The sequence below is a fragment of the Lytechinus pictus genome, chromosome 6 (genome assembly GCF_037042905.1).
Source record: "Lytechinus pictus isolate F3 Inbred chromosome 6, Lp3.0, whole genome shotgun sequence".
NCBI classification, from domain to species: domain Eukaryota; kingdom Metazoa; phylum Echinodermata; class Echinoidea; order Temnopleuroida; family Toxopneustidae; genus Lytechinus; species Lytechinus pictus.
This window is the reverse complement of record NC_087250.1, coordinates 2,300,224-2,313,208: the sequence shown is the minus strand read 5'-3', so window position 1 is coordinate 2,313,208 and position 12,985 is coordinate 2,300,224. Positions and strand designations below refer to the sequence as shown.

At 38.8% G+C, this 12,985-nt stretch overlaps 1 protein-coding gene across 1 annotated transcript in view; it reads left to right on the top strand.

Annotated features, from left to right (window-relative positions):
• The window catches only part of LOC129263584 (MAM and LDL-receptor class A domain-containing protein 2-like), a 123,299-nt gene that overhangs the window by 85,781 nt on the left and 24,533 nt on the right, over positions 1–12,985 (top strand). The window lies entirely within an intron of this gene.

The window sequence follows — 12,985 nt, the reverse complement described above, 5'->3', positions numbered from 1 at the left end:
CAAAATAAAACATGATGGGACATACCAGATACCAGACAAAGATCATACTCTAGACTCTTTAAGTGGTAGGTACAGGGTATATCAAAATAAAACATGATCGGACAGACCAGCTACCAGACAAAGATCATACTCTAGACTCTTTAAGTGGTAGGTACAGGGTGTATAAAAATAAAACATGATGGGACAGACCAGATACCAGACAAAGATCATAATCTAGACTCATCAAGTGGTAGGTACAGGGTGTATAAAAATAAAACAGGCTGGGACAGACCAGATACCAGACAAAGATCATAATCTAGACTCTTTAAGTGGTAGGTACAGGGTATATCAAAATAAAACATGATCGGACAGACCAGCTACCAGACAAAGATCATACTCTAGACTCTTTAAGTGGTAGGTACAGGGTGTATCAAAATAAAACAGGCTGGGACAGACCAGATACCAGACAAAGATCACAATCTAGGCTCATCAAGTGGTAGGTACAGGGTATATCAAAAGAAAACATGATGGGACAGACCAGATACCAGACAAAGATCATAATCTAGACTCATCAAGTGGTATGTACAGGGTATATCAAAATAAAACATGATGGGACAGACCAGATACCAGACAAAGATCATACTCTAGACTCATCAAGTGGTAGGTACAGGGTATATCAAAATAAAACATGATGGGACAGACCAGATACCAGACAAAGATCATAATCTAGACTCATCAAGTGGTAGGTACAGGGTGTATAAAAATAAAACAGGCTGGGACAGACCAGCTACCAGACAAAGATCATAATCTAGACTCTTTAAGTGGTAGGTACAGGGTATATCAAAATAAAACATGATCGGACAGACCAGCTACCAGACAAAGATCACAATCTAGACTCATCAAGTGGTAGGTACAGGGTGTATCAAAATAAAACAGGCTGGAACAGACCAGCTACCAGACAAAGATCATACTCTAGACTCTTTAAGTGGTAGGTACAGGGTGTATCAAAATAAAACAGGCTGGGACAGACCAGATACCAGACAAAGATCACAATCTAGGCTCATCAAGTGGTAGGTACAGGGTATATCAAAAGAAAACATGATGGGACAGACCAGATACCAGACAAAGATCATAATCTAGACTCATCAAGTGGTATGTACAGGGTATATCAAAATAAAACATGATGGGACAGACCAGATACCAGACAAAGATCATACTCTAGACTCATCAAGTGGTAGGTACAGGGTATATCAAAATAAAACATGATGGGACAGACCAGATACCAGACAAAGATCATACTCTAGACTCATCAAGTGGTAGGTACAGGGTATATCAAAATAAAACATGATGGGACATACCAGATACCAGACAAAGATCATACTCTAGACTCTTTAAGTGGTAGGTACAGGGTATATCAAAATAAAACATGATGGGACAGACCAGATACCAGACAAAGATCACAATCTAGACTCATCAAGTGGTAGGTACAGGGTATATCAAAATAAAACAGGATGGGACAGACCAGATACCAGACAAAGATCACAATCTAGACTCATCAAGTGGTAGGTACAGGGTATATCAAAATAAAACATGATGGGACAGACCAGATACCAGACAAAGATCACAATCTAGACTCATCAAGTGGTAGGTACAGGGTATATCAAAATAAAACATGATGGGACAGACCAGATACCAGACAAAGATCATAATCTAGACTCATCAAGTGGTAGGTACAGGGTGTATAAAAATAAAACAGGCTGGGACAGACCAGATACCAGACAAAGATCATAATCTAGACTCTTTAAGTGGTAGGTACAGGGTATATCAAAATAAAACATGATCGGACAGACCAGCTACCAGACAAAGATCATACTCTAGACTCTTTAAGTGGTAGGTACAGGGTGTATCAAAATAAAACAGGCTGGGACAGACCAGATACCAGACAAAGATCACAATCTAGGCTCATCAAGTGGTAGGTACAGGGTATATCAAAAGAAAACATGATGGGACAGACCAGATACCAGACAAAGATCATAATCTAGACTCATCAAGTGGTATGTACAGGGTATATCAAAAGAAAACATGATGGGACAGACCAGATACCAGACAAAGATCATACTCCAGACTCATCAAGTGGTAGGTACAGGGTATATAAAAATAAAACATGATGGGACAGACCAGATACCAGACAAAGATCATAATCTAGAGTCATCAAGTGGTAGGTAAAGGGTGTATAAAAATAAAACATGATGGAACAGACCAGATACCAGACAAAGATCATAATCTAGACTCATCAAGTGGTAGATACAGGGTATATAAAAATAAAACATGATGGGACAGACCAGCTACCAGACAAAGATCATACTCTAGACTCTTTAAGTGGTAGGTACAGGGTGTATCAAAATAAAACAGGCTGGGACAGACCAGATACCAGACAAAGATCACAATCTAGACTCATCAAGTGGTAGGTACAGGGTATATCAAAATAAAACATGATGGGACAGACCAGATACCAGACAAAGATCACAATCTAGACTCATCAAGTGGTAGGTACAGGGTATATCAAAATAAAACAGGATGGGACAGACCAGATACCAGACAAAGATCATAATCTAGACTCATCAAGTGGTAGGTACAGGGTGTATAAAAATAAAACATGATGGGACATACCAGATACCAGACAAAGATCACAATCTAGACTCATCAAGTGGTAGGTACAGGGTATATCAAAATAAAACAGGATGGGACAGACCAGATACCAGACAAAGATCATAATCTAGACTCATCAAGTGGTAGGTACAGGGTGTATAAAAATAAAACAGGCTGGGACAGACCAGATACCAGACAAAGATCATAATCTAGACTCTTTAAGTGGTAGGTACAGGGTATATCAAAATAAAACATGATCGGACAGACCAGCTACCAGACAAAGATCATACTCTAGACTCTTTAAGTGGTAGGTACAGGGTGTATCAAAATAAAACAGGCTGGGACAGACCAGATACCAGACAAAGATCACAATCTAGGCTCATCAAGTGGTAGGTACAGGGTATATCAAAAGAAAACATGATGGGACAGACCAGATACCAGACAAAGATCATACTCTAGACTCATCAAGTGGTAGGTACAGGGTATATCAAAATAAAACATGATGGGACATACCAGATACCAGACAAAGATCATACTCTAGACTCTTTAAGTGGTAGGTACAGGGTATATCAAAATAAAACATGATCGGACAGACCAGCTACCAGACAAAGATCATACTCTAGACTCTTTAAGTGGTAGGTACAGGGTGTATAAAAATAAAACATGATGGGACAGACCAGATACCAGACAAAGATCATAATCTAGACTCATCAAGTGGTAGGTACAGGGTGTATAAAAATAAAACAGGCTGGGACAGACCAGATACCAGACAAAGATCATAATCTAGACTCTTTAAGTGGTAGGTACAGGGTATATCAAAATAAAACATGATCGGACAGACCAGCTACCAGACAAAGATCATACTCTAGACTCTTTAAGTGGTAGGTACAGGGTGTATCAAAATAAAACAGGCTGGGACAGACCAGATACCAGACAAAGATCACAATCTAGGCTCATCAAGTGGTAGGTACAGGGTATATCAAAAGAAAACATGATGGGACAGACCAGATACCAGACAAAGATCACAATCTAGACTCATCAAGTGGTATGTACAGGGTATATCAAAATAAAACATGATGGGACAGACCAGATACCAGACAAAGATCATACTCTAGACTCATCAAGTGGTAGGTACAGGGTATATCAAAATAAAACATGATGGGACAGACCAGATACCAGACAAAGATCATAATCTAGACTCATCAAGTGGTAGGTACAGGGTGTATAAAAATAAAACAGGCTGGGACAGACCAGCTACCAGACAAAGATCATAATCTAGACTCTTTAAGTGGTAGGTACAGGGTATATCAAAATAAAACATGATCGGACAGACCAGCTACCAGACAAAGATCACAATCTAGACTCATCAAGTGGTAGGTACAGGGTGTATCAAAATAAAACAGGCTGGAACAGACCAGCTACCAGACAAAGATCATACTCTAGACTCTTTAAGTGGTAGGTACAGGGTGTATCAAAATAAAACAGGCTGGGACAGACCAGATACCAGACAAAGATCACAATCTAGGCTCATCAAGTGGTAGGTACAGGGTATATCAAAAGAAAACATGATGGGACAGACCAGATACCAGACAAAGATCATAATCTAGACTCATCAAGTGGTATGTACAGGGTATATCAAAATAAAACATGATGGGACAGACCAGATACCAGACAAAGATCATACTCTAGACTCATCAAGTGGTAGGTACAGGGTATATCAAAATAAAACATGATGGGACAGACCAGATACCAGACAAAGATCATACTCTAGACTCATCAAGTGGTAGGTACAGGGTATATCAAAATAAAACATGATGGGACATACCAGATACCAGACAAAGATCATACTCTAGACTCTTTAAGTGGTAGGTACAGGGTATATCAAAATAAAACATGATGGGACAGACCAGATACCAGACAAAGATCACAATCTAGACTCATCAAGTGGTAGGTACAGGGTATATCAAAATAAAACAGGATGGGACAGACCAGATACCAGACAAAGATCACAATCTAGACTCATCAAGTGGTAGGTACAGGGTATATCAAAATAAAACATGATGGGACAGACCAGATACCAGACAAAGATCACAATCTAGACTCATCAAGTGGTAGGTACAGGGTATATCAAAATAAAACATGATGGGACAGACCAGATACCAGACAAAGATCATAATCTAGACTCATCAAGTGGTAGGTACAGGGTGTATAAAAATAAAACAGGCTGGGACAGACCAGATACCAGACAAAGATCATAATCTAGACTCTTTAAGTGGTAGGTACAGGGTATATCAAAATAAAACATGATCGGACAGACCAGCTACCAGACAAAGATCATACTCTAGACTCTTTAAGTGGTAGGTACAGGGTGTATCAAAATAAAACAGGCTGGGACAGACCAGATACCAGACAAAGATCACAATCTAGGCTCATCAAGTGGTAGGTACAGGGTATATCAAAAGAAAACATGATGGGACAGACCAGATACCAGACAAAGATCATAATCTAGACTCATCAAGTGGTATGTACAGGGTATATCAAAAGAAAACATGATGGGACAGACCAGATACCAGACAAAGATCATACTCCAGACTCATCAAGTGGTAGGTACAGGGTATATAAAAATAAAACATGATGGGACAGACCAGATACCAGACAAAGATCATAATCTAGAGTCATCAAGTGGTAGGTAAAGGGTGTATAAAAATAAAACATGATGGAACAGACCAGATACCAGACAAAGATCATAATCTAGACTCATCAAGTGGTAGATACAGGGTATATAAAAATAAAACATGATGGGACAGACCAGCTACCAGACAAAGATCATACTCTAGACTCTTTAAGTGGTAGGTACAGGGTATATCAAAATAAAACATGATGGGACATACCAGATACCAGACAAAGATCACAATCTAGACTCATCAAGTGGTAGGTACAGGGTATATCAAAATAAAACATGATGGGACAGACCAGATACCAGACAAAGATCATACTCTAGACTCATCAAGTGGTAGGTACAGGGTATATCAAAATAAAACATGATGGGACAGACCAGATACCAGACAAAGATCACAATCTAGACTCATCAAGTGGTAGGTACAGGGTATATCAAAATAAAACAGGATGGGACAGACCAGATACCAGACAAAGATCACAATCTAGACTCATCAAGTGGTATGTGCAGGGTATATCAAAATAAAACATGATGGGACAGACCAGATACCAGACACAGATCATAATCTAGACTCATCAAGTGGTAGGTACAGGGTATATCAAAATAAAACAGGATGGGACAGACTAGATACCAGACAAAGATCACAATCTAGACTCATCAAGTGGTAGGTACAGGGTGTATAAAAATAAAACAGGCTGGAACAGACCAGATACCAGACAAAGATCATAATCTAGACTCATCAAGTGGTAGGTACAGGGTATATCAAAATAAAACAGGCTGGAACATACCAGATACCAGACAAAGATCACAATCTAGACTCATCAAGTGGTAGGTACAGGGTATATCAAAATAAAACAGGATGGGACAGACCAGATACCAGACAAAGATCATAATCTAGACTCATCAAGTGGTAGGTACAGGGTGTATAAAAATAAAACAGGCTGGGACAGACCAGATACCAGACAAAGATCATAATCTAGACTCATCAAGTGGTAGGTACAGGGTGTATAAAAATAAAACAGGCTGGGACAGACCAGATACCAGACAAAGATCATAATCTAGACTCATCAAGTGGTAGGTACAGGGTGTATAAAAATAAAACAGGCTGGAACATACCAAATACCAGACAAAGATCACAATCTAGACTCATCAAGTGGTAGGTACAGGGTATATCAAAATAAAACAGGATGGGACAGACCAGATACCAGACAAAGATCATAATCTAGACTCATCAAGTGGTAGGTACAGGGTGTATAAAAATAAAACAGGCTGGGACAGACCAGATACCAGACAAAGATCATAATCTAGACTCTTTAAGTGGTAGGTACAGGGTATATCAAAATAAAACATGATCGGACAGACCAGCTACCAGACAAAGATCATACTCTAGACTCTTTAAGTGGTAGGTACAGGGTGTATCAAAATAAAACAGGCTGGGACAGACCAGATACCAGACAAAGATCACAATCTAGGCTCATCAAGTGGTAGGTACAGGGTATATCAAAAGAAAACATGATGGGACAGACCAGATACCAGACAAAGATCATAATCTAGACTCATCAAGTGGTATGTACAGGGTGTATAAAAATAAAACAGGCTGGGACAGACCAGATACCAGACAAAGATCATAATCTAGACTCTTTAAGTGGTAGGTACAGGGTATATCAAAATAAAACATGATCGGACAGACCAGCTACCAGACAAAGATCATACTCTAGACTCTTTAAGTGGTAGGTACAGGGTGTATCAAAATAAAACAGGCTGGGACAGACCAGATACCAGACAAAGATCACAATCTAGGCTCATCAAGTGGTAGGTACAGGGTATATCAAAAGAAAACATGATGGGACAGACCAGATACCAGACAAAGATCATAATCTAGACTCATCAAGGGGTATGTACAGGGTATATAAAAATAAAACATGATGGGACAGACCAGCTACCAGACAAAGATCATACTCTAGACTCTTTAAGTGGTAGGTACAGGGTATATCAAAATAAAACATGATGGGACATACCAGATACCAGACAAAGATCACAATCTAGACTCATCAAGTGGTAGGTACAGGGTATATCAAAATAAAACATGATGGGACATACCAGATACCAGACAAAGATCATAATCTAGACTCATCAAGTGGTATGTACAGGGTGTATAAAAATAAAACAGGCTGGGACAGACCAGATACCAGACAAAGATCATAATCTAGACTCTTTAAGTGGTAGGTACAGGGTATATCAAAATAAAACATGATCGGACAGACCAGCTACCAGACAAAGATCATACTCTAGACTCTTTAAGTGGTAGGTACAGGGTGTATCAAAATAAAACAGGCTGGGACAGACCAGATACCAGACAAAGATCACAATCTAGGCTCATCAAGTGGTAGGTACAGGGTATATCAAAAGAAAACATGATGGGACAGACCAGATACCAGACAAAGATCATAATCTAGACTCATCAAGGGGTATGTACAGGATATATAAAAATAAAACATGATGGGACAGACCAGCTACCAGACAAAGATCATACTCTAGACTCTTTAAGTGGTAGGTACAGGGTATATCAAAATAAAACATGATGGGACATACCAGATACCAGACAAAGATCACAATCTAGACTCATCAAGTGGTAGGTACAGGGTATATCAAAATAAAACATGATGGGACATACCAGATACCAGACAAAGATCATACTCTAGACTCTTTAAGTGGTAGGTACAGGGTATATCAAAATAAAACATGATCGGACAGACCAGCTACCAGACAAAGATCATACTCTAGACTCTTTAAGTGGTAGGTACAGGGTGTATAAAAATAAAACATGATGGGACAGACCAGATACCAGACAAAGATCACAATCTAGACTCATCAAGTGGTAGGTACAGGGTGTATAAAAATAAAACAGGCTGGAACAGACCAGCTACCAGACAAAGATCATACTCTAGACTCTTTAAGTGGTAGGTACAGGGTGTATCAAAATAAAACAGGCTGGGACAGACCAGATACCAGACAAAGATCACAATCTAGGCTCATCAAGTGGTAGGTACAGAGTATATCAAAAGAAAACATGATGGGACAGACCAGATACCAGACAAAGATCATAATCTAGACTCGTCAAGTGGTATGTACAGGGTATATCAAAATAAAACATGATGGGACAGACCAGATACCAGACAAAGATCATACTCTAGACTCATCAAGTGGTAGGTACAGGGTATATCAAAATAAAACATGATGGGACAGACCAGATACCAGACAAAGATCATAATCTAGACTCATCAAGTGGTAGGTACAGGGTATATAAAAATAAAACATGATGGGACAGACCAGATACCAGACAAAGATCATACTCTAGACTCATCAAGTGGTAGGTACAGGGTATATAAAAATAAAACATGATGGGACAGACCAGATACCAGACAAAGATCATAATCTAGAGTCATCAAGTGGTAGGTACAGGGTTTATAAAAATAAAACAGGCTGGAACAGACCAGCTACCAGACAAAGATCATACTCTAGACTCTTTAAGTGGTAGGTACAGGGTGTATCAAAATAAAACAGGCTGGGACAGACCAGATACCAGACAAAGATCACAATCTAGGCTCATCAAGTGGTAGGTACAGGGTATATCAAAAGAAAACATGATGGGACAGACCAGATACCAGACAAAGATCATAATCTAGACTCATCAAGTGGTATGTACAGGGTATATCAAAATAAAACATGATGGGACAGACCAGATACCAGACAAAGATCATACTCTAGACTCATCAAGTGGTAGGTACAGGGTATATCAAAATAAAACATGATGGGACAGACCAGATACCAGACAAAGATCATAATCTAGACTCATCAAGTGGTAGGTACAGGGTATATAAAAATAAAACATGATGGGACAGACCAGATACCAGACAAAGATCATACTCTAGACTCATCAAGTGGTAGGTACAGGGTATATAAAAATAAAACATGATGGGACAGACCAGATACCAGACAAAGATCATACTCTAGACTCTTTAAGTGGTAGGTACAGGGTGTATCAAAATAAAACAGGCTGGGACAGACCAGATACCAGACAAAGATCACAATCTAGGCTCATCAAGTGGTAGGTACAGGGTATATCAAAAGAAAACATGATGGGACAGACCAGATACCAGACAAAGATCATAATCTAGACTCATCAAGTGGTATGTACAGGGTATATCAAAATAAAACATGATGGGACAGACCAGATACCAGACAAAGATCATACTCTAGACTCATCAAGTGGTAGGTACAGGGTATATCAAAATAAAACATGATGGGACAGACCAGATACCAGACAAAGATCATAATCTAGACTCATCAAGTGGTAGGTACAGGGTGTATAAAAATAAAACATGATGGAACAGACCAGATACCAGACAAAGATCATAATCTAGACTCATCAAGTGGTAGATACAGGGTATATAAAAATAAAACATGATGGGACAGACCAGATACCAGACAAAGATCATACTCTAGACTCATCAAGTGGTAGGTACAGGGTATATCAAAATAAAACATGATGGGACAGACCAGATACCAGACAAAGATCATAATCGAGACTCATCAAGTGGTAGATACAGGGTATATCAAAATAAAACATGATGGGACAGACCAGATACCAGACAAAGATCATAATCTAGACTCATCAAGTGGTAGGTACAGGGTATATAAAAATAAAACATGATGGGACATACCAGATACCAGACAAAGATCATAATCTAGACTCATCAAGTGGTAGGTACAGGGTATATAAAAATAAAACATGATGGGACAGACCAGATACCAGACAAAGATCATACTCTAGACTCATCAAGTGGTAGGTACAGGGTATATCAAAATAAAACAAGCTGAGACAGACCAGATACCAGACAAAGATCACAATCTAGACTCATCAAGTGGTACATGTAGGTACAGGGTATATCAAAATAAAACATGATGGGACAGACCAGATACCAGACAAAGATCATAATCTAGACTCATCAAGTGGTAGGTACAGGGTGTATAAAAATAAAACAGGCTGGGACAGACCAGATACCAGACAAAGATCATAATCTAGACTCTTTAAGTGGTAGGTACAGGGTATATCAAAATAAAACATGATCGGACAGACCAGCTACCAGACAAAGATCATACTCTAGACTCTTTAAGTGGTAGGTACAGGGTGTATCAAAATAAAACAGGCTGGGACAGACCAGATACCAGACAAAGATCACAATCTAGGCTCATCAAGTGGTAGGTACAGGGTATATCAAAAGAAAACATGATGGGACAGACCAGATACCAGACAAAGATCATAATCTAGACTCATCAAGTGGTATGTACAGGGTATATCAAAATAAAACATGATGGGACAGACCAGATACCAGACAAAGATCATACTCTAGACTCATCAAGTGGTAGGTACAGGGTATATCAAAATAAAACATGATGGGACAGACCAGATACCAGACAAAGATCATAATCTAGACTCATCAAGTGGTAGGTACAGGGTATATAAAAATAAAACATGATGGGACAGACCAGATACCAGACAAAGATCATACTCTAGACTCATCAAGTGGTAGGTACAGGGTATATAAAAATAAAACATGATGGGACAGACCAGATACCAGACAAAGATCATAATCTAGACTCATCAAGTGGTAGGTACAGGGTGTATAAAAATAAAACATGATGGAACAGACCAGATACCAGACAAAGATCATAATCTAGACTCATCAAGTGGTAGATACAGGGTATATAAAAATAAAACATGATGGGACAGACCAGATACCAGACAAAGATCATACTCTAGACTCATCAAGTGGTAGGTACAGGGTATATCAAAATAAAACATGATGGGACAGACCAGATACCAGACAAAGATCATAATCGAGACTCATCAAGTGGTAGATACAGGGTATATCAAAATAAAACATGATGGGACAGACCAGATACCAGACAAAGATCATAATCTAGACTCATCAAGTGGTAGGTACAGGGTATATAAAAATAAAACATGATGGGACATACCAGATACCAGACAAAGATCATAATCTAGACTCATCAAGTGGTAGGTACAGGGTATATAAAAATAAAACATGATGGGACAGACCAGATACCAGACAAAGATCATACTCTAGACTCATCAAGTGGTAGGTACAGGGTATATCAAAATAAAACAAGCTGAGACAGACCAGATACCAGACAAAGATCACAATCTAGACCCATCAAGTGGTAGGTACAGGGTGTATGAAAATAAAACAGGCTGGAACAGACCAGATACCAGACAAATATCACAATCTAGACTCATCAAGTGGTAGGTACAGGGTATATCAAAATAAAACAAGCTGAGACAGACCAGATACCAGACAAAGATCATACTCTAGACTCATCAAGTGGTAGGTACAGGGTATATCAAAATAAAACATGATAGGACAGACCAGATACCAGACAAAGATCATACTCTAGACTCATCAAGTGGTAGGTACAGGGTATATCAAAATAAAACATGATGGGACATACCAGATACCAGACAAAGATCACAATCTAGACTCATCAAGTGGTAGGTACAGGGTATATCAAAATAAAACAAGCTGAGACAGACCAGATACCAGACAAAGATCATACTCTAGACTCATCAAGTGGTAGGTACAGGGTATATCAAAATAAAACATGATAGGACAGACCAGATACCAGACAAAGATCATACTCTAGACTCATCAAGTGGTAGGTACAGGGTATATCAAAATAAAACATGATGGGACAGACCAGATACCAGACAAAGATCATACTCTAGACTCATCAAGTGGTAGATACAGGGTATATCAAAATAAAACATGATAGGACAGACCAGATACCAGACAAGGATCATAATCTAGACTCTTTAAGTGGTAGGTACAGGGTATATCAAAATAAAACAAGCTGAGACAGACCAGATACCAGACAAAGATCATACTCTAGACTCATCAAGTGGTAGGTACAGGGTATATCAAAATAAAACAAGCTGAGACAGACCAGATACCAGACAAAGATCATACTCTAGACTCATCAAGTGGTAGGTACAGGGTATATCAAAATAAAACATGATAGGACAGACCAGATACCAGACAAAGATCATACTCTAGACTCATCAAGTGGTAGGTACAGGGTATATAAAAATAAAACATGATGGGACATACCAGATACCAGACAAAGATCATAATCTAGACTCTTTAAGTGGTAGGTACAGGGTATATCAAAATACAACAGGAGGGGCAAACCAGGTAGGAGTCATACATCATACACTAGACTCATCAAGTGGTAAGTACAGGCTTGGATAGACCAGATACCAGACAAAGATCATACTCTAGATTCATCAAGTGGTACGCATACGCATAGTATTATTGAAATAAAACAGGCTAATTTAATTTTTGGATAAGTCTTGAATCTATGTCCCTCTTTATAACATCTAACTTCTGACTCCCAATTTATTTGTGATAAGAAAGGAAATGGTGTAGTGAAAATTGTTTTCCTTTTACAGTGCTGTACAATGTACATCCTAATCATTTCATATTATTAGGCCATTTATCAAAAGTCTGTCCCTCGTAATAGCAGGATTCCCGCTATAAAAATGCTATGGGTATTTTCACTACATTTAGACCTATATATTACAGTTCGGAGCCTGACTTA